The sequence below is a fragment of the Lutra lutra genome, chromosome 4 (assembly GCF_902655055.1).
Source record: "Lutra lutra chromosome 4, mLutLut1.2, whole genome shotgun sequence".
NCBI classification, from domain to species: Eukaryota; Metazoa; Chordata; class Mammalia; order Carnivora; family Mustelidae; genus Lutra; species Lutra lutra.
Genome location: NC_062281.1, coordinates 59,279,360 through 59,307,243, shown reverse-complemented (window position 1 = coordinate 59,307,243; position 27,884 = coordinate 59,279,360). Strand labels below are relative to the sequence as shown.

At 34.7% G+C, this 27,884-nt stretch overlaps 1 pseudogene; it reads right to left on the bottom strand.

Moving 5' to 3' along the window:
* Positions 1-734: 734 nt before the first annotated feature.
* LOC125097266 (DDB1- and CUL4-associated factor 13-like) lies at positions 735-27,884 on the bottom strand (annotated as a pseudogene).

The window sequence follows — 27,884 nt, the reverse complement described above, 5'->3', positions numbered from 1 at the left end:
GAATTCACACATCTCCAGTTCTTTTGGGGGGGAATGTAATGAGAGTCATACAGTGGTCAGAGGAAGGGAAAAAAGTGCTCTGGTTTCAATGATGACATGAATCAGTTCCTGGTACATAGCAGATAATCAAAGGCTTATTGAAACTTAAAATGAATCATTATTTAAATCAACATGTAAAATGAATCATTATTTTTAAAAAATCTGTTAATTTTCAAGATTGAAAGACTACTGTCTTTAGTCATTTTTAAAGGTGGCTTTTCCTGTTTGAAAACTCAGGAAGGTAATATTGTTTCTGAAGTTAAAATTTAGTCACTCATGAAGTGGAAATTACCATGTAAATTATGTAGGTCGTGTAAACATTGTTTCTGGCTTTCAGAAAATATTGAGGACTTCACCATTTCCAATTGGAAAATAAAGCCAAGTAAATGGAAGTCAGGAGAGATGATTATAAAAAACACAGTGTTCCCTTCATCTGGCTTCTCTCTGTGTTTACTTATTATAGACATTATATTTACTGAACAATTAAAGCAAGGAAAATTGTCATCAGGAAACCTCCTGGACATTCTCGTAACTGCTCATTGAATCCAGGAGATGTGATTATTAACGTCATTACCTAAGAGACAAGACAACCTGAAGTTTACATATGTTTATGAAAAGATGGTTAGCTTTATTTAGTAAATAAGGAATTACTATTTTCTAGTAGTGAATACATATGTATGTCACTAACAAGTTAACTAGTGTTTTCTGCCTGCCTGCATTAAAACAATAAGGGCAATAGCATGTCTCTGTTTCCTTAGTCTCGTGTTTCTTCATTTTAGTAATGTATTAAAGCAAAGATGGTAGGACCCTGTCCCTGGAGAATCTAATTCAGTAAATCTGAGTTTACGTACTTTTCTACATATTTTATTTTATAAAAATAAAGAAAAAAACCAAGAGCTCACCTAGAGAGTAATCAGATACAAGAAAATTTAGTATACTTTTCACTAAACCAGTGCTTGACCACCTTTTAAGAGAGGTGTGTTATGGTTTTAGCCTGAGGATGGTTTATTTATTTTTCACCAACTTGAGGAAGAAGAGGCAACCAAACTGGGTCTTGACAGAAATTAAAGAATATGTGATCATCAATACTCTTAATGATAGTAGCTGTCGTAAGAAAGAGAAAGGGAACTGTGTAGGTGGTACCATATATTACCCCCTCCACCATCCCCATGCTGTCTTTGGCTGTACATCATAGGGCCTTTGATCACTGCATTGAATCCTAGTATAAGTGGAACTGTGGGAGATTTTATGTTGAAAAGTTTAAAGGCACCATGGTTTCAATTTAATGTCTTTTTTTTTTTTTTTTAAAGAAATGACATGTGGGGTGCCTGGGTGGCTCAGTGGGTTAAGCCTCTGCCTTCAGCTCAGGTCATGATCCCAGGGTCCTGGGATTGAGCCCTGCATCGGGCTCTCTGCTCAGTGGGGAACCTGCCTCCCCCTCCCTCTCTGCCTGCCTCTCTGCCTACTTGTGATCTCTGTCTGTCAAATAAATAAATAAATAAATCTAAAAAAAAAAAAAAAAGGAAAAAGAAAATGACATGCTACATAACAGTGATGAAAAGTTTAGTGGGGTATCGGATTAGTTTTGAAAACCTAGCCCTTGATAACTCTTACTTGGAATGCCCTTCCAGGCCTGTCGAGGTATACTAACACTGGCACAAAAGGGTTGGATAGTTTATTTTCATTTAAATTCAAAGAAGGTCATTGTCATGACCTGCATGTCCTAATAATTGAATCTTTCACAAAGTGTATTCATGATAACCTGTCATTTGATAAATTCATAAATGTAAGAATGAATGGAGAAATTAAATGTATTATATTTCTCTCTCTCTCTCTTTGATTTGCTTTCTCTGTAATGTTTTCTTATTATTCCAATAGTATGCATATGGCTAAATCAAGCACTGATTTAAAAACGGACCATGTCATTTTGAGCCAAACTTCCTGCAAAGTAATAACTGAGTTTTTAGTTGTGATATAAGTAAATAAACCATCCTTAGGCTACACCCATAACACAGCTCTCTTAAATGGTGGCCAGCTGCTGGTTAGTGAGTAGTGTACTTAATTCTCTCGTTTTGATTACCTGCCAGGTGAGCCTTTTTTATTTCTTGTTAAGTAAAGTACAGATGTGGAAAAGTGTACATGTTAAAAATATACAGCTCAATTAACTCAGTAAGCAATTTTAAGGCCTGTTTGAATTGTATTGTAGCTACTAAGTTTATACTTACCTTCTTGAAAGATCTGCAGATTGCCATGTTCTTTTGCATATATTACAATAAACCTTTAACATGTAAGATTATTATTATATATAATAATGTGTTATTATTATTACATTTCTATAGATGAGGAAACAAATTCAGAGAGTTAACATTTTTTTTAAGATTTTATTTATTTATTTGACAGAGAGAAATCACAAGTAGGCAGAGAGGCAGGCAGAGAGAGAGGAGGAAGCAGGCTCCCTGCTGAGCAGAAAGCCGGATGTGGAGCTTGAACCCAGGACCTGGGATCATGACCTGAGCCGAAGGCAGCGCCTTAACCCACTGAACCACCCAGGCGCCCCTCAGAGAGTTAACATTTTATGTCCAAATTCCCATAGCTAGTAGGTGGAAGAAATGGTACTCAAATCTAGGTTTTCTTGTTCAAAGTCACATGGCTGTTTTTCCTTAATGCCGTCTTTGTGAGGTAGATGCCATAGCACACTGCCCAGATCTGTCCCTTCCCCCTTTCAGTACAAAACCACTCATTTCCCTAGTTGCTGAGAGTGTTGGTGGGTGACAGCTCTCAAATGAGTCAGCACGTTTTCTTTAGGAATTGCCCTAATCCAAGAAGACTACTGCCTAGCCATGACTGCACCCTTTGGGAAGATGTCAGTTCACATCCAGTTACTAGTTGATGGAGGGGTCTGTCACTCTTCATAGTTCTGAACAACTCATAAAAACCATTCTAGTTTTAGAGCTTCCTGGCATGATTGTTGATGCCTTTGTTGAATATGCATCACAGTTTACCTTCCTTCACTGCCCAGTCCAGGTGTTGATCCAGAAAACACCAGCGCATGAACTAATTATGTGCAAATTGCCGTTTTAGATTCTGCCTTCCCAGAAACACAGATGAACTTTCTTTGTAGTGTTCTTTTCTTTTTTTAGGTACTTTATGCCTCCTTAGAACTGTATGCATTCAATCAACAAAAATTGAGTGCCCATGTAACAGTCATAAGTGGATTAAAAACAGGAACCACTTTATTTTCAGCAAAAGTAGATTTTATATAAGGAATTTGGTTTTTCCAAACTATTCAAATGACTGGGCCTCCATAACTGATTGCCATATCTGCCACAATCAAAAAGATGGTAATCGAGTCATCACATTGTACACCTTAAATATGTATAATTTTTATTTAAAAAAATCTTTTTAAAGAGAGGAGATAGAGAATCAGAAAGATATGTTTACTTGATGAGTGTAGATCTTAGCACTTTAGCTGCCATTCCAAGAACAGACAACAACTTCTAGAACCTAGTTTCCAAAGCCTCATTAGACCTAATAGATTTGCACCAGCAAAATGGATGCCTTGTACAGGCTCTGCTTCTTTCCACATTTAACATAGTTCCACATGTGAATAGATGCACGTGTATGATTCAAGAATATAAGTCACCTGTGGAAACTTACCTGGACGCTGTTCAGGAGAAGGTTATTTTTTTTTCGCTTTCTGGCCTTTGCAGTATAGTAAGTCTCCCCAGAAGAAAGTTGAGATAGATGAATCATGAGCCAGTCCTTGCCTTCACCAGGCTTATATTTTAGAGAAAATGTAAGACAAAGAACAAAAACAAGAACAAAACAAAAAAACAGGTATGGCATACAGTAACACTCTCAGATGCTGTTATTAGAAGATCAGCAAACTTTAATAATGAAAAATGTGTTTGGAAAAAGCACAGTTTGTTGCCTATAGGATTTTTTTTCCTGAGAAAAGGATGTTTTATTATCTTGACTATAAAATATAATTATTTTTTTATAAAAGTTTATATGTGATCATCTTTAAAGTACCAAAAAGCCAAATACAAATAAAGCATAGAAAATTATTTGAATCTAAAAAGTTCTGACAAAAATCTACATGTTATAGGTAATCATAGAAGAATCATTGCAATAATTACCCAAAGTAATATTAAAGTTAACAAAGAATATGCCCAACATCATTAGCCATCAGGGAAGTACAAATCAAAACCACAATGAGATACCACCTTGCATCAGGTAGAATGGGAAAAATTAACAAAACAGGAAACTACAAATATTGGTGAGGATATGGAGAAAGGGGAGCCCTCTAACACTGTTGGTGGGAATGCAATCTGGTATAGTCATTCTGGAAAACAGTATGGAGGTTTCTCAAGATGTTAAAAATATAGCTACCCTATGACCCAACAATTGCACTACTGGGTATTTACCCCAAAGATATAGATGCAGTGAAAAGAAGGAGCACATGTACCCCAATGTTCATAGCAGCAATGTCCACAATAGCCAGACTCTGGAAAGAGCAGAGATGCCCTTCAACAGATGGATGGGTAAAGAAGATGTGGTAAATATAAACAATGGAATATTATTCGGCCATCGGAAAGGATGAATTCCCACCATTTGCACTGACGTGGATGAAACTGTAGGGGATTATGCTAAGTGAAGTAAGTCAAGCAGAGAAAGACAATTATCGTATGGTGTCACTCATATGTGGAACATAAGCAGTAGTGTAGAGGACCACAGGGGAAGGGAGGGAAATCTGAAGGGGAAGAAATCAGAGAGGGAGATGAACCATGACAGACTATGGGCCCTGGGAAAGGAACTGAGAATCTCAGAAGGGAGGGAGTAGGAGGATGGTGTAACAGGGTGATGGTATTAAGGAGGGCATGTGTTGTGATGAGCACGGGGGGTTATACGTAACTAATGAATCACTGAACACTACATCAGAAACAAATGATGTAGTATATGTTGGCTAACTGAACATCATAATAATAAAAAAAATTTAACAAAGAGATGTTTGGTCTTAAATTTAAATTCACATGTATAGTATATTTATAATAATAGATCAGCATGAAAGTATATCTGCATTTTTTAACAGTAAAAGTAGGTAAGTTGGCAAATGCTGTATTCCTCAATGAAATGAGAAAACAGATCAAGGATAAAATGTTGGATAGTCTTATCAACCAGGCCACCTTTCAGGATAAATTTTCAGGGTAGCGTTCTGCACATGTAACAGAATTGATTATTCTAGAGCCAATATTTTTATTTACTGAGTTTGCAGATAAAAATGTAATGAATAATTATATGTCAGGATTGGTAGGAATACCAAGTGTTATTTCACAACTGCCACTATGTATTCTTTTCTGACACAGCCTACAGAGATCCAGGCTTTCTCTGTTTGAGTTGATTCATTTCCTTTCATTGACGAGCTTCTTTCATGATGTGCTATTCCTGAATCTGGCTGTAGATAGGTTTTGATAGATATTTGTGACAAACCATGCATTTTTTATGAGGATGATGTTGACATGTCTCCTTCAGTTTCTGGTTATAATCATTGGCTGCTTTTTCTCATGATGTAAGCATACCCACTTTTTCAGAAGCATTAGCATTCCGTGGACGAATGTTCATTTCATCAGATCCACACATAATATATTTGCTGTTAGACGTCCCATTTTACTGTAACCCATGTTACATTCTTTTTTTTTTTTTTTGTGATCGACTTCCCTGCTTCTATTTTTTTCTGCAGGAAAGATTCAAATAGATTTGTCAAAACTAGCAGACACAAACTCTTTCCTAGTGGGAGAGTGATCCACATCAAGCACCATACATACATGATCCACATGACCAAGAGTGTTCAGTGTATGCATATCAGAAGTATGTAAGTTGTGACATTCATTTGCTGCAGTAAAAATGAAAGCTTCCATAGGGTTCCGACAAATTGTATTTGTTCTTATCTTTAAGTTGACCTTTTTCAGAGGAGTAGCTTGTTTCATATCATAAAGCACTGTATTCCTGTCAGAAGCACAACTCCCAAGAAAAATGTCTCAATTGGGTTTAATTTAACACTATTTAAACTGTTGCATCCCTAGGTCATTGAACATATAAGATTGGTTCTTTGCTCATTCCAAATGTCTCCTTGGTGTCCACATGTGGAAAAAACAGCTTCTTTCCTGTGATGATCAATTCCTGTATTTACTCCCTTTCCTAATATTGTATGTGGTGGTTGGTTCCTCCTCTTCTCCATAGCGTGGTCCATCTATTTTCCACTACGTCACAGTTTTGTCATTGACAGCAGAAAAAAAAATCCCACATAAATGAGTACATATTCTTCATACAGAACCCCTCATTATGTTTGCATTGTACAGATACATTTTCATTGGTCAAGTTCCAAATTCTAACCTCTCCATCACATGCTCCAGAAAGGACAGTAGCCAGGCTCTTTAAGCTGCTTTGCCAAGTGTTGACTTCATCTTGGTGACCATCCGGGGAAGCTAGGAATGGTTTTCAAATACCCGTTCCAGTTTGGTAGCATTTAAAGCTCTTACAGATTCTCATAAGACCTTACAAGAACGTAAGGTAGGATCATAGTTTCTTGGAACTGGTGATGTAGATGCAAATCTTCCTCAATCACTCTGCCTTTTCTGGTTCCTGTAGTTTTCCATTAATCTTTACTATTGTCATGGCAGTACTAAAAAGAACCTCAGAAAATCTCCTAGGTTCCAAACATAGGAAACCGCTTGTTCCCACCATACCAGCAACCAATTTCCCTTGGTAATTGGAATCCGTCAGTATATTCCTTACCAGAATTTATATTATAGTGCCAATGTAATATAGTTCCTGAAATATACCATTCAGGAGTCATTGCATGAATTGATTTGGGATCCTGAAAGACAGTGTGAGTTTAGATATCTGCTACCACTTTTGAAAGAATTCTACTGGACTCAGCAAAACTGATCCATTAAGTTTGGAATATTCATGTTGTGAAAATTAAACTTGATTAAGGCTTGACCTAACTCAGACTCTCCAGATTTTAGATGTGAATAGGTTAACACTGAAGAGTACAAAATATGGATTATAGTATCCAAGGGGTTCCTATTTTGGCAAAGGAAAGGAGATCTTTTGGCTGAGTGAACCTGAACAAATAATACAAAATTGAGTATAGAACACTGATGCTTAAACTGTTCTTAAACTTTGAGAATCTAGTAAAAGCTATAAACACATATTCCAGACATGCAGAAGTATACACAGACATGCAAATACAAAATACTTTACAAATATCAGCTGATTAATAGATCCTTTGAGCTTCTGTGGTCTCTTAAAGTCCTTGAGTCTTGGTTTAAGAAGTTCTAGTCTACAATCACATTCTCTCTTAAATTTCTGAGGATTTTGAGTTTTCAGTTCTCAAAAAGTGCTAATATAAGTACATACATGATACACATATAGCATACATGTATACATATATCATGTGTATACATATATCACATATATATAAAATGAAATATATCCTACTAAATATCATGATAGCAAAGCAATGTAGCCTACTTAAGTCAGTTGTCTCAAAAATTGTTACTATGCACCCCATCAGTAACACATTTTTGAGACTATTCTACTACCCAGTTTTCCAGAGGCTAGAAAATTACTCCATTTGTTTCTCTGTTTACCTCTGTCACACAGTAATAAAATATAAGCAGATTACTTAATACCAAGTGAGTAGTGGTATGATCTTGAACAAGTCATGGATCTTTGTTAGTCATGTCTTCATCTATACATTTTCTTTGTAATTCAATTTATCTTGTTCAGTGCTAAAATTTTATAATTCTTTAAGTTGATGCTAGAATATAGGATTGTATTTATTGAATTGTCTTTGATATACAAAGACAATACAAGGATCAGAGGAGGTCCTGGTATGTACATTATGCCTCAACAATATGAAATACTAAACTGAAATAAGGGAAATTTCTTATGCCCTAATTCCAATTCACAATATGAATGAATGAATGTGCTTCTCTTTAGGAACATGTATTACCTCTTTAACCCATGATAATGAAGCTATCATGGGGTTGTGTATGACCTGAGTCCCAGGGTGCTCAGAACAGCATGGGTAATGATAATGACCCTAGGGCCTGATCTGTTTGTCTTTCATCCTAAATTTGCTAAAGGAATGGGGTGAGTGAGGGACTGAAATAGAATGGCTGTGGTTAAATGTGCAGGGGCCTCAAAGACACTGATTAGCCAGGAAAGTAGTAATAATCAGAGTAACCATAATAAAGCTATCTCAGGACATGAGTAATAGTGTGCAAAGCTAAAGAGTATCTCTGCCTGCATCTAGGGAGTAGATTTCGAAAACTTGGTTTATTTTATTATTATTATGGATAGAGTGCTGAAAACTAAAATGCTAGGTCCCCAATCCAAGGGGAGGTTGCTGGAATGAGGAATAGTTTGACATTTGATAACAGGGCAAGCTGTTTAAGTGGGAGGCAGCACTGATGGCTTTATAATTTGCTCTTTCATTTATGTGTTTCGCTTCTGCTGCAACCAGCTGGCATGAAGGATCTCTCTGGTGTCTTGAATCAAGAAGGGAATCAAACACACTCAGGCTTCACTACAGATAACCTGAACATTTTGAATTTGGTTCATGGCAAGAGAAATGTGTACTTTGGATTTATTTTTTAATAGTGGTGGTATGTTGGCTGAACTGATCTCCTTTATGACTTGAGAAATTATTTATGCAGTAGTGCCTGGATTTAAGAAAGGCATTATATACTTATGGAAGGAAATGTTTATCTCATCTGAAAACAATTGACATCTATGAACAATGGCTGCTTATATCTTTTGGCAAGTAATAGAAAATTGTTGAATTTTGGATGCAGGATTAGCAGTGGTTTTTCCTCTTAGCCTTACCTTGATCTGTTTATATTGGATTTGTTACTTGAATTTAGTCATTGTTATACAATTATGAAAAAAGAAAATATTTTATGCCCTTTGTCTTTGAACTGATCTCTGCTTTTTATTTAATTTTCTAAGAATGTGTGATGCGTAACAAATGTGTGTGTGTGTGTGTGTGTGTGTGTGTATGATCTTAAGAGTACATTTCAGTTATTTTTATCTGTTAATTACACCTTTTAACTATCACCCAGATCAAGATATACAATAGTATTAGAAGATTCCTTTATACTCTTCTATGATCTGGCTGAACACCGTCAATATTATTCTGCTTGGCCAGCTCACTTTGGCTTGGCTCCTCCTACATTCCCAAAGAGAACAGTTGTTATGACTTCTATCACACAGATTGGTTTTGCCTATTGGAGACAGTTATATAAATGTAATCATATAGTATTTTTATATATGGGTCTGTTTTCTTTCACTCAGTGCTATGTCTGTGAGGCTGTCTATTTTGTTGCTTACAGAAATAGATTGCTCATACTCATGGCCATGCAATATTCCATTTAGAAGATCAGTATTCTAAAATTACATAAGTTCTTCTATTCACAGATATTTGGGTTGTTTCCAGTATTTCACTATGTCAAATAATGATATTATTAATTTTTTGACATATCCTTCAGTGAACATATATATTCAAATTTACAATATTCAATAGTGAATTTGTTGTGTTATAAGATATTAGTATATTTTGTTTTAGGAGATACACTGATAGCTTTCCAAAAACATTGTACTTATTCATATTCTTACTACAGTACTTGCCTCCCGTGTTTCTGGCAAATGTATAGTGGTGTCATTGTGTGTGTGTGTGTGTGTGTGTATTTTACATAATCTTTTTTTGAAGACTTTAATTTTTTTGAAGACTTTAATTTGTTTAAAACTTAACAGTTTTAGTTTCACGATAAACCAAGAAGAAGGTACAGAGATTTCCCATATGTCCCCTCCCCCCACCCATGCATGGCTTCCCCCATTACCAACATTACCCACCAGTGGTAACTTTATTAGTATGGAAGACCTGCATTGACACATCATAATCACCCAAAGGCCATAGTTTACATTAAGTTTCACTCTTCTTGTTGTACATTCTGTGGATTTGGACAAATGTGTAATGACATCATTATAATATGATACAGGGTATTTTCACCGCCCTAAAAATCCTCTGTGCTCTATTTATCCCATCCCCTGCCCACAATGATCCAGTTATCTTTTTACTGTTTCCACATTTTTTTCTGTCCAGAATGTTATGTAGTTGGAATCATAGAATATGTAGCCTTTTCACACTTTCACTTAACAATATTCATTTAAGTTTCCTTCTTGTCTGTTCATGGTTTGATAACTCATTTCTTATTAGAACTGAATAATATTCCATTGTTTGGAATCTAGAATTCTATAGTTTTCTTTTTTTTTTTTTTTAAGATTTTATTTATTTGACAGAGAGAGATCACAAGTAGGCAGAGAAGGAGAGAGAAAGAGGGAGGGAGGAGGAAGCAGGCTCCCTGCCTAGCAGAGAGCCCAATGCGGGACTAGATCCCAGGACCCTGAGATCATGACCTGAGCTGAAGACAGAGGCTTAACCCACTGAGCCACCCAGGCAGCCCTAGAATTCTATAATTTTCTATTGTATTCCAGTTTATTAATTCATTCACATACTGAGGGACATATTGGTTGCCTTCAAATTTTGGCAATTCTGGAAAAAGCTGCTGTAAACATTTATGTGCAGGATTTTTGTGTGGACATGTTCTCAATTCCCTTGGGTAATTACTAAGGAGAGTGACTGCTGAATCATATGCTAAGAATATGTTAGTTTTGTATGAAGTCACCAAACTGTGTCCTAAAGTGTCTGTACCATTTTGAATTTTCACTAGCAAGGAATAAAAGTTCCCATTGCTCCATATTCTTGACAACATTTGGTGTTGCCAGTGTTCCAAATTTTGTCCATTCTAATAGCTATGTAGTGAAATATCACTGCTACTTTAATTTGTACTTTATTGGTGACATATGATTTTAGAACATCTTTTCATATGCTTACTTACTCTCTGAATATCTTTTTTAGAGAAGGGTCTGTTTAGATCTTTGGCCCATTTTAAAATCAGTAGTTCATTTTCTTATTGTTGGGTTTTAAGACTTCTTTGTATATTTTAGGGGTGCCTGGGTAGCTCGGTTGGTTAAGTGTCAACTCTTAATTTCATCTCCAGTCATGATCTTGGGGGCCTGAGATCAAGCTCTGTGTTGTCAGGCTTTGTGCTCAGTGGGGATTCTTTCTCCCTCTGCCCCTCTACCCCCACTCATGTGGGGGCACTCTCTCTCTCTCTCTCAAATAAATAAATCTTTAAGAATAAAAAAAATTCTTTATACAGTTTGGATGTGTCTTTGCAATATTTTCTCCCAGTCTTTGGACTTGTATTCTTATTCTCTTGACATGGACTTTCGCAGAAGTTTTAATTTTAATGAAGTCCAGCTTACCGATTATTTCTTTCATGGATTGTGCCTTTGGTGTTATATCTATTAAGTCATCATCATTTCTAAGGTCATCTAGGAGTATAACATCCTATGTTATACTCTAGGAGTTTTATAGTTTTGAATATATGATCCAGTTTGAGTTAATTTTTGTGAAGAGCATAAAGTCTGTCTGAATTATCTAGATTCATTTTTTGATGAATCTAGATTCATTATTCATCAACATGTGTATGTCCAGTTGTTCCATAACAGGAGAAGACTATCTTTGATCTATTTTATTACCTTTGCTGCTTTGCCAAAAATCAATTGACCGTGTTTGTGTGGGTCTATTTTTGGTTTTGCTATTTGGTTCCATTGAGCTATCTCTGTTTTTTTTTCACTAATAGCACATTGTCTTGATTACTGTAGCTTTATAGTAGGTCTCAAATTCAGGTACTGTCAATCCCCTGACTTTGTTCTTCGATATCACGCTAACTATTCTGGTTCTTTTGCTTGTCCATCTAAACTTTAGAATCAGTTTGTCAATATCCACAAAGTAACCTTGCTGAGATTTGATTGGGATTATACTGAATCTGTAGATCAGTTTGGGAAGAACTGATATGTTGACAATACTGAGTCTTCCTATTCATGGACATGGAATACCTTTCCATTTATTTAGTTCTTATTTGATTTCATTTATCAGAAATTTATAGTTTTCCTCTTGTAGACCTTATAAATACTTGTCACACTGTGGTTTTAATTTACATAGCCTCTTTGTGAAATGCCTGTCCAAATTGTTTGCTTACTTTTTTCTGTGGGGTCATCTATCTATGTTTCTTGAGTTGTAGATTTTTTTTATGTAGTCTGTTTATTTTTCCTAAACATTATATGTAATATGTATGTATGTGACTGTGTGTGTATAGATATGTATGTGTATATTGTATTTTAAACTGTCTTCATGGAGTATTTTGATAAATAGGCACAAATTATTAGTGTTATCTTTGGCTGATGATTTTTGTTTCCTCATTCAGAAAGCTATTATTTTGGTCGTGAAAACATTCACATATATTATCTCCTACAGCCTCTATTGTTTTGTACTTTACATTTAGTTCCACACTTCATCTGGAATCAATTTTGGAGTACTCCAGATATAAAGATTAAGATTTATTAACCCAATTTTTACCCCACTGCCATGCAATGTCACCTTTATCTTAAGTCTGTGGCTGTTTATATAATACTGTTCCTAGATGTTTATTATATGCCATTGGCCAGATTTTTTCTTCATGTGTCAGTATCATAAAAACTTACTTATTATGATTTCTTGGTGATCATGGTGTATGGTAGTGTAAATACTCTGACTTTGTTTTCATTTAAGATCACCTTGCCTCTTCTTGACATTTTTGCATTTTGATTTGAATTTTAAAATAAACTTATTAATGTCTATAAAAATAAAGCTTTGACTTTAATTGGGATTGAATTGAATCTATTTAGTTACTCTGTGTAATTTGGGAAAGAATTACTGTATTTACAAAATTTAATTAATTCTTTATTTATCTCCTCTTTAATTTTTCTAAGTAATATTTTATAGTTTTATGGGCAAAGATTATATACAATTTTTATTAGATAAATATATAAGGAATTTTATGTGCTTGATGCTAAATTAATACTTTCTTTAAAATTTTTATTTTCTAATTGTTTTTTATTCAACAGTCATATTATTTTTTAAAGATTTTATTTATTGGGGTGCCTGGGTGGCTCAGTGGGTTAAAGCCTCTGCCTTCAGCTCAGGTCATGATCCCCAAGTCTTGGGATCGAGCCCCACATCAGGCTCTCTGCTCAGCAGGGAGCCTGCTTCCTCCTCTCTCTCTGCCTGCCTCTCTGCCTACTTGTGATCTCTGTCAAATAAATAAATAAAATCTTAAAAAAAAAAAGATTTTATTTATTTATTTGACAGACAGAGATCACAAGTAGGCAGAGAGGCAGGCAGAGAGAGAAGAAGGGAAGCAGGCTTCCCACTGAGCAAAGAGCCCGATGCAGGGCTGGATCCAAGGACCCTAGGATCATGACCTGAGCTGAAGGCAGTGGCCTTAACCCACTGAGCCACCCAGGCACCCCTATTCAACAGTCATATTAAAACTTATTGATTCTAATACTTTATGAATGCTTCTATATTTTTTGTGTACATGGTAATACCATTTGCAAAAAGGGTCCATTTATTTATTCCTTTCCAAACTTTATAATTTTTATTTCTTTTAATAATATTGCACAGGCTAGGTCATCCAGTGCAAAGTTGGAAAAAGTGATGATATCAGACTTTCTTGTTCCCAGTCTTGATGGGAAATTTTTAATATGTCTTAATTAAATATAATGTATTCTGTAGACATTTGTAGATATTCTTTACCAAAGTCAGAAGATTCTCCTCTATTTTTAGTTTGCTAAAAGTTTATCATGCAAGAATATTGACTTTTATAAAAGCTTTTCCTGTATCTGTTGATATTATTATGCCATTTCCCCCCTTCATTCTGTCAGTGTGACGAATTAGATTGATCACTTTCTGAATGTTAAACTTCTCTTCAGATCTAAAATAAACCTTACTTAATGTAGTTATATTATCTGTTTTATGATTTGATTTGCTCACATTTCATTTGAAATTTTCAACTATGTTTTCCAAAAAAAATTTTCTGTAATTTTCCTTTCTCATTATGCCCTTTTAAAATTTTAGAGTAAAGGCTGTGCTGACCCCACAAGGTGAGGTGGAGACTGTTCCTTGTTTTTCTCTTCTATGAACGTGTGTAGAATTATTATTTCTTCCCAAATATGTGGAAGAGTTCAATAGTGAAGTCATCTGGACCAGATTTTGAAGTGTGATTTTTTAGTATGGAAACAAATAATATATTCAGTTGCTTTTGTAGATAATAGTTCTATTTTGTTTTTCCTACCAGCTTTAATGTATTTTATTATTTCCCCCCATCCTAGGGAATGTTGTTTTCATTTCATTTAACTTAAAGAAAAAATAACTTAGAACTGTATTTCATTATACAAAGCAAAACATTTTATAAATTTCATCAGTTACAGCAAATATATTAAATATTGTATATTAGTAGAATATTTTACCAATAGGTAAACCTTTATATACCTCTTTGATCAATTTTTATTTACCAATGAGATGTTAGATTAATTAAAATAAGAATATGGGGGCACCTGGGTGGCTCAGTGGGTTAAAGCCTCTGCCTTTGGCTCAGGTCATGATCCCAGAGTCCTGGGATGGAGCCCCGAGTCAGGCTCTCTGCTCAGCGGGGAGCCTGCTTCCCTTCCTCTCTCTCTGGCTGCCTCTCTACCTACTTGTGATTTCTGTCTATCAAATAAATAAATAAAATCTTTAAAAAAATAAAAATAAAATAAGAATATATTTTGATAAACATTATTAATAATCCATGTCCTCTACATTTCAAAAACCGTGAAAGCTACATGTTCCAATAAAACCCCAGTATTTTTGTTTGCTATTAGGTGGTTTTAAGAGTTCTTTTCTAATTCCTTGATCAAAGTTCTTTTTCTTTTTTTGATCATACTTCTTTTTAAGGCTAAAGTGCTTGCTACTGTGAAAGACTTCTTAACAATAATAAGTTAATTATTTAGAAAATTCATGTCTTCATTGTCTATATTTCCTTGTCAGTATTTCATAAAATATACTATATCTCTTGCTTCTACCCCAGCTACTGTCTAGAATTTCAGTCTTTATTACATGTGCATTTATTTTTTTCCCAAACAGATAAAAACCCACAGAGATTATAAATTTGGTCTCATTTTTTAAGAGAATTAAGACAGATTCCAGCCCCTCCAGAAATATCACCTAAGTTGTAAAATGCCCTCAACAATGTTTACCTTTCTGAAATGGGTTCAGAGTAGAGCAAACCACAGGTAAACTCACAGGGTTTCAGTAGTGATGGTGACATGAGGTGAGAATTTGTAAGGGCAACGTTCAGGATCTAGGTCAAGAATATTAGTGAGGGCCCCACCAATTCAAATTTAGGGTAACTTGTATGAAGTCCACAGGCAAGGACTACACAGGCTGTCTTTATTAGGAGTTTGGTTACACAAGCTCTGGGTCAGCTCCCATTCTTTGTGGCTATCCAGGCAGGCCATCTCACCTATTTAGTGTGGCCTGGTAGACCAAGGAAAGCACCAACAACTGGGTGCTTTTCATTGCTAATCCTGGCCTTGACTCACTCCGTGACCTCTCTTAGTGTGTTTCTTCAGCTGGAAAGTGAAGATAATAATAATGAGCTATTTAACAAGGGTTGTTGTGTGGATTAACAGTTAATAACATGTTTCATAAGACAAGGCAGCATTGAGCTTTTAAATACTAATAGAAAGTTTCTCTACACTACAAAGTAAATTAGTGTTTCTCTTGAAGAAAACCCAATATGCCAGAACATGAACATACAAAGCAGTTGAAATAAGGTGAATTTTTACTTGACAGAAGTAACTTCATTTTCTAAAAGAATACAGCTTTCCTTTTGGTATTTGGTTCATCATGCATTTAAAAACTCCATATCTATTCTATTGCTTTAGTGTTTTGTACTTAAAATACTTATTTTGATGTAATTCAATACTTTTTTTTTCTCAAAAATTCAACTAAGAATAAATATATAGCTTGCTACCTGTGTATGTGTGTGTGTGTGTGTGTATCAGCTTCATTTATATAAGCTTTTTTGTTAATTCTGTTGCTTCGTCATAAAGGATTTTTTAATTACTTGGGGAATTGAATTAAACTTAATGAATTTGAACTTATACATAGCTTTCTAGGACTCTAACATATCACATCTGTTAATCTATCTCTAAAAGCTTAGCATTGAGCCAGCTCTTTATATGCAAAATTATACTTGCCCACTAAATTAATTCTCCACATACTTTATTTCATTTACTTTCTGTTTATTTGCTTTGTTATTCACAAAGATGAGGAAGAATTACAGATATAATTGTAAAAGAACTGTGAACTTACTAAAAGAATATCAAAAGGTGATAATAATTTCTGACCACTACTAAAAAGTACTTCCTGAATTCTGGAATTATTGTTGGTATTACCAAGACAAAGTCAAATCCAAAAGCCAAAAAAAATTATACTAGTAGAGGAAAACTTCAAATAGAAAAGTTGAACCCCATGTTTAGTAAGTATTGTTAAAATAATCTGGAAAATGGAAAGGAGTGACAAGGAATTTAGTTGAAATTTTGCCTTGGCTGTGACTTAATGTTATCTTATAGTGCTATTAACAATTGTTGTCATTTTATAAATTTTCGGAAATTTTAATGGGAAATTGGGGGGATTTCTACAATGCGCATCTTATTTGATCTTTACAAATAATGTATTTCTGACCTCATTAGTTCATCTGATATTTGTAAGTTTCTTGAGTGATATGAAGAATATATATAATCCTTTTCTTTCTATAGAAGGAAAATGAGATTCTGACAGTTCAGTTATTCATCTTTTTATTTTTACCAAAAAATATTTATGAAACTTTACCCACGGTCACAGAACTAGTTAAAAATTATACTAAAATTTTCTTTGTAATGTCTGTCAAGTCCCCCTCACTATGCCATATTGTTTCCATTTTTTCCCATCTAGATTATCTTTGCTCATTTTTCAGTCCTTTTGTTCTACTTCTAATTTCTTTCTACCACCTAACTATATACAGATACATACATATAAAGAGAGAGAGAGAGAAGAGAGAGAATTGCCTTATATTGAGTTGATATGGAACTACTTGTTTATTTTTTGTCTGTTCATTATATCCCACCTAAAATTAGAGATCAATTTTCTATAAACAGCATAAGAGAAGATAAACCATAAAATTATGGGAAATCTATACAGCTTTCATTATACACATGATTAGCCTTTTCAAAGAGAGACGTCTTGGGATCAGGCCTTGCAGAAAAGGTCCTACCAGAGCCTATATCTACCAGAGATATAATTTTGAAATTAATTTATGCTGTGAGATAATTCTTAAACTTTTACTAAAAGTAACATTTCACTTTATTCAACATTAAGCACAACTGGTCTTATTCACAACTGTTCTGCTCTACTACCTATATAAGTCTAATTATTTTCAACATTCTTTTGGAATGAGTATATATATAAAATTAAAAAGGTGGGAACTATTAGCAGATGGTCTTCCTCAAGAATCACCTCACAGATTTCATCATTGTGATACTGGGCATAGGTGGCTGGGGACCATATTCTCTTTATAATTTGAAGTACAGCCCCTGACTAAAAGAATTTGGCCTAAAATGTTGATAATGCCAAAATTAATAGTTGATAAACTCTGGTGAAGCATGAAAGAGATACCAGTACTTCTTCTATTATTTAATGACATTTTTAAAAATAACAAATATTCTTTCATGAGCAAAACTTATTTCTAGGATACCTGGGTGGCTCAGTCATTAAGCGGCTGCCTTCAGCTCAGGTCATAATCCCAGTGTTCTGGGATTGAGCCCTTCATCAGGCTACCTGCTTGGTGGGAGGCCTGCGTCTCCCTCTCCCACCACCCTGCTTGTGTTCCCTCTCTCACTGTGTCTCTCTCTGTCAAATAAACAAATAATATCATTGAAAAAAAAAACTTATTTCTAGATAATCTGATTATCTGAATTTTCTATTAGTTTCTATTATAACTACAGTTGTGGCATGGATATTTGAGGTGATTTCAGTTATAAAGTCATAGGTAGACCAGAGACATATTTTGTTACCTCTAATCAGTGGTCATTTTTGTGCTTTGGTTTGGTAATTGGCATCATTGTAGTATTGTGGAATTTGGTGTCATGTAATCTAGCACAGTGTCATCTCATAAAAATCAGTCACACTTATACAGTCAACAAGGCAATGCTGCAGACATTACTCTTTGAGATATGATTACATCTGTAAAATGGCTATAATACCTCACTCATAGAATTCCTGAATATTAGAGTTAAAAAAGGTAAAGAATGGGGCGCCTGGGTGGCTCAGTGGGTTAAGCCGCTGCCTTCGGCTCAGGTCATGATCTCAGGGTCCTGGGATCGAGTCCCACATCGGGCTCTCTGCTCAGCAGGGAGCCTGCTTCCCTCTCTCTCTCTCTCTGCCTGCCTCTCCGTCTACTTGTGATCTCTCTCTGTCAAATAAATAAATAAAATCTTCAAAAAAAAAAAGGTAAAGAACAAAGTACATTAACATATAGCAATCTTCTAAAATATAACTGTATTATTATTATTCACCATAAAATTTCCCTTAGCCTGTTATTAGGATTTTACCTGCCATTTACTCAGATTTCACCAGTTGTTGATACTGTTTTATGATGATTCACAAAATCTCAGGAAAAACTGATAGGAATATACTGTTGATATAACAATATAATATTTTAAAGACCTATATTGTGACATCAAAATAAACATCAGATTATGCTCCATAAGAAAATCATATAAAATGAGAATTGTCATATTTTTTGTTACTTTGGATACTTTGTGTGAGTTGTATATGCCTGTTCCATTATATGCTTGGCTCCTAAGGGCCATGTGTCTACAGTTCATGAAATTTGAGCACTAAATGTCACCCTAGTATCCTTGATTAAATGAACACAATTACACTTTTCATTGTTTACAAACAAATTAGGGCCATTGTTCAAACCTTAAATCAGTTGGATTTCATAGAAACATCTGACATATTATTGTGTCTGTGATATTCTCATGTAAGTGTAATATGCATATTACGTACTCAAGACACACACACACTCTGCAGCTACTATGAAATTTACCAATGAAGTTTCTCAGTCATGTTGAAAGGCTGACATCAATTGGTTTTAATTTGTTTATATCTCTAAAACCTCAGCTAACACACCTTTCTGGAAAGGTCTCTTTTCTTTAAATAAGATTCAAGAAGAATTAAGTCTGTTGTGTTATTTTTCTTTGCTAGCTTAATATCTTAAGATTTTCATATTCTAAGGCAGAATGTAAACACACACACACAGGAAAAAAAAACACCTACATTAAATAATAAAATAATAAAGAAGAGGGTTCATGTAAAAAAATAATAAAAATAAATAAATAATAAAATAAATGCCTTCATCAAGACTATTTCTGAGGACCATTTCAACTGTTTTTAAATATAGGGGTACCTGGGTTAAGCATCTGACTTCAGCTCAGGTCATGATCCTAGGATCATGAACCCTGCGTCAGGCTCCCTGTTCTGTGGGGTCTGCTTGACCTTTTCCTTTTCCCCTCCCCCTGCTCATGCTCTCTCTGATTCTCTCAAGTAAATAAAATCTTTAAAAATTTTTAAGAAATAAAATAAATATACATGCCCATTAAATGCTCACAAGTCCCATTTTACAGTTGAAAAAACAGGCTCAGAGAGACTAATTTATCCAGTATTATATAGCTTGTAACTCAGACCCTGATCTGAGTCCCGACTGTGACTACAGATGGAAGACACTTAATTACTACATGAAACAGTCTTCCATTTTGTTTATCCTTTACTGTGGTACAGATATAACTTTTTTAATCTAAGCAGTAATAGCCATCATTAAAATATTGACTTTGGCATATGCAGAGCTTATTTGGGTACTGATATGATCATGCCAACTATGAAGTAACATGAGACAACTGGAAATGATATCAAGAAATTACTGTCAATTTTTGAAGGTGAACTATATTCTGAAGTATTTATAAAAAGTGAAATTATGAATTATTTGGGATATGCCTTAAAATACTCCAGAAAAATGGGATGGGATGATAAATTAAATACAATTAGCAAAATGTTAATAATGGCTGCATGGGAGTTTATTGTGTTATTTTTCTAATTTTGTGAATGTTTGAAAAGTTTCATAGTAAAAGTTTAAAAAGGGATATTTATCAGTTGAAGGTACAAGAATCATCTCAAGAAATCACTGTTAAAAAGCAGATGTGGTCAACTTTGTGGCATAGAGCTCTGCTCTTTATATATAATGAACTCATCTCATAGAAACAGTGTTTTGGATTTATTAGATTAAAAAGTTCTTACCTTAGGAATTAGAGAGGAATAAATTATTGATTTTAGAACCAGTAAATTGGTTTTTTTTAAAAGATTTTATTTATTTATTTGACAGAGAGAGATCACAAGTAGACAGAGAGGCAGGCAGAGAGAGGGAGGGAAGCAGGCTCCCCGCTGAGCAGAGAGCCCGATGTGGGACTCGATCCCAGGACCCTGAGATCATGACCCGAGCTGAAGGCAGCGGCCTAAACCACTGAGCCACCCAGGTGCCCCAGAACCAGTAAATTTTGATGAGAGCCAGGGGATGTAAAGAAGGAGGAAGATGATCAGGGTATCTGTCAAGAGAAGACATCTGAATATAAGAGCAGGCAAAGGCACCATGACAGTATCAGTATCTGGAGAAAGCAAATGGACAAAAAGAAGGATTGAAAATGGAAAATGTGGCAATAAATGTTTACTATAATTTCGTTCATGATATATACATGGTCATTTGGAGTATAGCAAAGAAAGACAACTATGCCTTAAGTTATTGATTATTAACTCAATCAAAGACTATATAAGAATAACTCCAAAATATGTTATAGTTAATGAACTACTAGGCAGATCAATTGATACATTTAAAGGAATTCATAATAGGAGCATTCTAAGAGAATGGAGAAGAATGAGATACCTATGGATAATACCAATATGGAGATAACTAGACATTCAATAGTGAATCTTGTTAGTATCATAATAAATCACATTTCTACTTTTAAGAATGTTTGCTTTGACTAACTTGAACCTTAAAAAAATCACAAAATCTATTATGCAGTGCTGTTCAATGCCCTTTCAGTTTCAGGCATGATGGAAACTGAGTAAATATGTTTTGAATGAATAAATAAATGAATGAATACATGAATTAGAATTTAAATGATATATACACATATGTGCCAGAAATGCTTAAACTAGTCATTTCAGAGACCAAAAGAATAATTTGGATTTTGTATTTAGTAAAATGTTATTAATTTTAAATGGCTCATGAGAGATCAATTAGTTCATGGAATTTTTAAAGCTAACTCTGAAAAGAGGATAAGTGAAACTCACTACTTTAGTGGATATGTGGTTCTCTTTCAGATAAATCCATTTTTGTATTCCCTTGAGTATATTTTAAAATTAAACTGTAGAGATTCTTTCCTATTTTAGAAGAAAAATTTGCTGTGGCAAGAACAAATTCAGGTTATTTTCTTTTTCCATTTCAAAACCTTTTTCTGACAGTCTAAATAAAAGAAAATCAACTAGCAAATTCTTTATTTCAGTCACAATACATTAATGTTTTAGGCTTTTAGAGAAATTAAACATTAGAGTCTCAATTATAATAGTTTATTTCTCAGTAATAAGTGATACATTTATTTTTATGTATTTATTTTTTATTTTTATTTTTCACTCTCCACCCCAGAGTGGAGCCCTGCAGAGTTTGATCACATGACCCTGAGATCATGTTCTGAACTGAAATCAAGTTGGATGCTTAACTGACTAAGCCACCCAGGCACCCCGATAAGTAATATTTTTAAAGTAATGTAAGTGCTTTTAGTTGAATTAATACTGTAGAGTAAAAGTATATATGTTTATGTTGAATTTGTCTCGGGGTCTCCAAAAGTAGGGCTTGATTCACGAAAGACTCAAGATTCTCAACAAGAGACTCTCAACAAGATTCTAGATTCCATACATAACAATTGTAATAATATGAAGTGAAGCAAACCTCCAAACTGTGTCTGTTCAAGGAGATTATAATGAAGTATAAACAAAGAAAGAGACAACATAATTTAATAAATCTAATATCCAGTAGATAACAACAAATGTAGAGGATTTTATATCATTTAACTAGAGATTCTGCTATTGCCTACTTTGTCTTTTGTTCTGAGAGATCTGATAACCTGTGTTGTCCTTAGAAGCTCCTGGCATTTTATTCCTGTCAGCCCCTATCTGTAAGCATTGACACCCCCGGCCTCTGATAGATATATAGTACTTCAGATCAAGTACTAGATTTATGTAGATTTATATACCAGGTAAGTAAAACAGATATTCTCTGTATTTTTTCTTTAATCTGTATTTATAAAGGACTGTAACTATTCAAGGTATAGAGCCAGTATAACAGAAATATTCTAACTGGGGGGACCAAATGTCCTCAACTCTCTAAGATAAATGAGGTTTTAGAGTAGAGTAGTGTTTCTGTCTTTACCATGTCCAAAATTTATACCATCACTTAAAACTTTTTTAACACAATCTTTAGTTATTTGTAGAATTTCTAATATGACATTATAAAAATGTGTTATATTTGTGATTCAATATTCCTTATAGATAACCCCAAGAAAAGAATTTTTTATTTTGGAAAAATGTTAAGCATGTTGGAATAGTCATAATGATTTTAAAGGGTCATGTCTAAATATTTGCCTTGTAGGGTAATATGCATTTAGAATGTCGACTGGATCTTTCTTGGAAAATAGCCTTTAGAATTAGAAGGGATCATTTAGTGATTTCTTTTAGACAATGTTTTCGTGGGTCCACTTCTAAGACCATCCTTTAGGATCTCCCATAAATTATGGGAACATACTGTATTATTTTTATACTTTTTAAGTTATTTTAAATTGGTAAAGAGACTATATAGTAAAATACACATTCTAAATTATATTTCATAAAATATCCGAAGGCCAAATAAAATACCATAACAATTTTTACTTGAACAATCATGTTGACTCATTTTTATGTAGTCCTTAAATAATTGTATTTAATTAAAAAATAAATTAGGATTTCTTAATTAAAAACAAAAAGTAGCATCAATTAAATTTATAGCAATACAGTGATTCTTGCCTTTCATTTCAGGCCTACCTATATTTGTAAGTCCATTACTCTATCACAGACATGTGCACTGCTCTTAGTGAAATGCCAGACAGGGTTTGGATGTATCCACTCTGAGTAGATGCTTAACTTGCAGTGATGAGGAGTTCAATGACAAGTAGAATGCAAATATATGTTCTCATGATAGTGTTCTCCCAAAGTGAGATATTGGTACAAATACTACAACTGAGATAATAAATGTCTCAATAAATGAATAATAAATAAAATAATAAAAAGCAATAAATAACTATATGTATTTTGAGAATAGACTTCATTTGCGGAGTATCTGTCAAATAAATATAATACTTTGGGGATTTGTTTTCTGATTTAACAACTGAACAACTTTAATTTGCCTCTCCAAAAATCCGTAACAATGTTACCATGTCACAGGAGATAAGTGTCTTCATTTTCAATAAGATGGAAAAACTCTCTTAGGACTAAATATTTGACAAAGATGCCCCTCTTTCCTGAAAAATAGCTGAGATAGTTGTAAATCATACCACTAATCGTTGTAATGAAAATTCCATCAGAAGCAAATTTAAACCGAATGTGAGTATGTTCAATGATTGTCTCTGTATCTGACAAATTAGAGTGACAACATTTTTTAGATATTATTGGTGACGCAAATTTGATGATATTTCCTCTTTGCTCAGCTTCTAATCTCACATAGTCTTTTCTTGAGTGGATCTGCGTGAAGAATAGGTCATTGGGAGTGTGGTTTAAAAAATTGGATCCTGCTCTTTACTAGTAATGTAACATTGGATAAATGACTTAACCTTGGCCCAATTTCCTAATCTGTGAAGCAGAGAAAATATATCATAGGGCTCTTAGGGTGAATAATGAACTAGTATTAATAAATGTATGGAATGGGATGCCTGGATGGCTCAGTGGGTTAAAGCCTATGCCTTCGGCTCAGGTCATGATCTCAGGGTCCTGGGATCGAGCCCCACGTCGGGCTCTCTGCTCAGTGGGGAGCCTGCTTCCCTCTCTCTCTCTGCCTGCCTCTCTGTCTACTTGCGATCTGTCTGTCAAATAAATAAATAAATAAAATCTTAAAAAAAAATAAAATGTATGGAATATTATCCAGTAGGAGAAACCCTTCTCGTGTATGTTTTTTCTTTACTACTCACATATATAACACTTTAGTTTTGACATTTCTGGTCACCAAATGTATGCACTGGGAGAGATAGAAGCAGTTCCCTGTGACACCAGCAGGGCATCCTAGAATTCAATTCAATTCCAACGCTAGCTGAAGTTAGTATCAGAATCCACAAATTAGGGCCTCAGTCCCACAAGACTGTTCTTCCATATTTGAAATGTCAGTGCTAAGTTCCAGGTTGTCACCTGTACTTCTGACCCATTGGGGCTCCCATGACTCCCTTCTTGGGTTCAATAGTTTGCTAAAATAGCTCACAGAACTCAGAGAAACATTTTATTTACGAGGTTACTGTTTTATTATGAAAGGATGTAATTTAGGAACAGGCAGATGGAAGAGGTGCATAGGACAAAGGAAAAGGAAAGGAGATGGAGCTTCCATGCTCTCAGGGCATTCTACTCTCCCCGCATCTCCATGTTTTCAGCAACATGGAAGCTCTCCAGAAGTGTGCTTTTGGGATGGAGGCTTCATCATGTAGGCATGAGAGATTATTAACCCCACTCCCAGTCCCTCTCACCCCTCTGGAGAATGGGGTATGGAGCTGAAAATCTAAGCTTCTAAATATGGCTTGGTCTCTCTGATGATCAGATCCCATCTAGGAGCCCATCTAGAGTAGGCACATTAGAATATGAGACACTGCTATCACTGAGGATATTCCAAAGTACTTAGGAGTTGGGCGTCAGGAACCAGGATCAAAAACCAATATTAGAACAAAAGATGCTTGTAGCTCTTATCAATTAGATAATTACAAGGGGTTTGGAGCTCTGTGCCAGAAACCGGGGCAAGGACCAATATATATATTTCCTATCATCTTTCAAGGGTCTAACCATCATAAGTGCTACAGAAATGTGTTATTTGAGCAAAAAATAAATATAGAATCTTGACTGAAGGGCGCCTGGGTGGCTCGTTGGGTTAAGGCCTCTGCCTTCGGCTCAGGTCATGATCCCAGGGTCCTGGGATTGAGGCCTGCATTGGGCTCTCTGCTCAGTGGAGAGCCTGCTTCCCTTCCTCTCTCTCTGCCTGCCTCTCTGCCTACTTGTGATCTCTGTTTGTCAAATAAATAAATAAAAGATCTTTAAAAAAAAAAAAAGAATCTTGACTGAGTATTGAAACTTCATGGTAAATTTAAATATTTTCTATTTGTAACTTATTTTAACAAATCAGTGTTTTCTCACATATTTCTGACAATAAAATAATTTTGAATATTTGGATTTTTTCAAATGATAATGTAAAATAGGGTCCAATGAATGGAAAAAAGTACAGTTATTTTGCACATGAAGAAAGTGAATATGCCACTTATTCATATATACATGAATATATATGTGTGTATATATATAACATTAAAATCAAGTTGTTCAAAAAAGATACACTTCATAAATTTTCTCTTTTTATATTGGTAGACATCAAATAACATTCTCTTTAATTTGTTACTCATCAGGTTGTAGAAATTCTCAAATGTTAATTGTTCTTACTGAAGTATACATAAACTAAGTAACAATACAGATAATTCTGGCATGCAGAACTTGCTCTTATCAAAACAAAGGTTTCTGACCTCGGACTATACAACACATGGCTTTGAAATTTTTCAAGTATGAAATAAAGCTTTTGGTAGCATAGAACTATAGTGTTAAAAATCCTATGTGATTATCTTGGTTTGAGTTGTATTTTTAAGTTTAGTTCTATGATTCTTTTTTCTTTTTATTTAAACTTTCAAAATAACAGGATGTGCTTGAATATTCAGAAGTACCTTATTATCTGTGTTGGAGTTGGAGTGATTTTTTTCCTCAGAATCTGACCTGTCAATCACTCAACAGACCTTTTTTTTTCCCCGTTCTTTGCCAAAATCCACTTCTGGGGTTGTTTGGCTCTCTCTTAGCCCTCACAAGCTGAAATACTACACTGAATAAACCGTCAATATTTATTTTATAAAGTCTCCCACTTTTATATCAGAAAGGTGGATCATGTGTTAGAGGAATGAAATCTCAAGAGCACTAATTAAATATCAATAACCCAAACGTACTTAGATGCATTTTTCTAAATGGCACACTTACAGTGGCCTTGAACTCCTTGTAGTTTCCAGCTTCAATACTTCTGAACCTCTTTGTCTGCTCAAATAACCAAGAAGTGCTGATCTATGACAGACTCATCAACACTTCAGCTGCCATATGAGTTCTAAGTGGTCTGTACAAGAAAACATCAGCCACAGCCCTGTATCTCATTCAGCCTGGAAGTTCATGCAGCTCTCTGGACCATGTTATCCATATAAGGCCAAAGTATGCAAATAAGCCCACTTTAATGGGCTTCAGTGGTTGATTAGGGGTTAGTTTCCCTTACTTCATCATTTCTAAAAGGTACATGTTGAAACACCATGAAATTGAATGAATGTTATGCTCAATTTTAGCTGAAAAGGGGTGGTTTACTTAAAACAGGTGGACCGCAGCTAGATTGCAGTTTGAAGGATGTAAAGTACATTAACACGAGACTTGCCCTGGAGGTGAAAACTTACCTTTTCCTTAAGAGAGAGAGAGAGAGAGTGTGTGTGTGTGTGTGTGTGTGTGTGTGTGCATGCACACGCATGCATGCACACATGTACAAGTATTTAATCTTTGTTTCTGATTTTGCCAGTTTAAAGTTAACTGTTAACTTGCTATTACCTGAGATCGTAATTTGGTTAAGGTGTTTACATTTAACCCTTAGTCAAATTGTTACTTTGAATTGTGTACGTTATGTACCTTATAGATACGTTTTTGTAGTGATAATGAGGATTTTAAGCATAGTGACAGCTTAATGAAACATTTGTATCCCTAAATTGAACTAATAAACATGTGTTTGTCTTTATCAGTTGGCTCTCTCTCTGTCAAATAAATAAATAAAATCTTAAAAAGAAAAACAGGGTGTGGAGATATATACTCTGGTTATTTAATTTTTTTTAAGATTTTATATATTTATTTGACAGAGATCACAAGTAGGCAGAGAGGCAGGCAGAGAGAGAGAGGAGGAAGCAGGCTCCCCACGGAGCAGAGAGCCAGACATGGGACTTGATCCCAGGATCCTGGGATCACAACCCAAGCTGAAGGCAGAGGCTTTAACCCACTGAGCAACCCAGGCACCTCTGGTTATTTAATTTTTAAAATGCCAACATAAAAATCACATTTTCCCATTATATTTTCTTTATACTATTACCTATTCCTTAAAAAACCCTCTTGTTCCCATTTTATATTTTCTGTTTATTCTCTCAATATACAGTATATAATATATTTTATAAATATAAATATATTGTTATTTATAAGGGATAGCTAACTCGCCTAAAATTGTGTGAATGACAGTAACTTTCTCTCATTCTGCTGAGAAAATAGAATGATCACTCAGAAGTGGGGAAATTTGGTTTCTAATCTCAGTACTGCTGCAGAGCGGTTTTTGACCTAGAGCAATTTCATACTTCAGGATGACCAT